Source organism: Arachis duranensis, chromosome 3 (assembly GCF_000817695.3).
Source record: "Arachis duranensis cultivar V14167 chromosome 3, aradu.V14167.gnm2.J7QH, whole genome shotgun sequence".
NCBI classification, from domain to species: Eukaryota; Viridiplantae; Streptophyta; class Magnoliopsida; order Fabales; family Fabaceae; genus Arachis; species Arachis duranensis.
This window is the reverse complement of record NC_029774.3, coordinates 18,701,953-18,702,167: the sequence shown is the minus strand read 5'-3', so window position 1 is coordinate 18,702,167 and position 215 is coordinate 18,701,953.

The window sequence follows — 215 nt, the reverse complement described above, 5'->3', positions numbered from 1 at the left end:
AAAGCTAAGAGAAGCTAAAGCACAATTCTCTGTAGAGGACCTAACGGAATTCTTCAAAGAAGAAGAACCCATGGCAGCCGAAAACAACAACAATGCCAACAATGCAAGGAAAGTGCTGGGTGACTTTATTGCACCTACTCCCAACTTCTATGGGAGAAGCATCTCTATCCCTGCCATTGGAGCAAACAACTTTGAGCTTAAGCCTCAATTAGTTT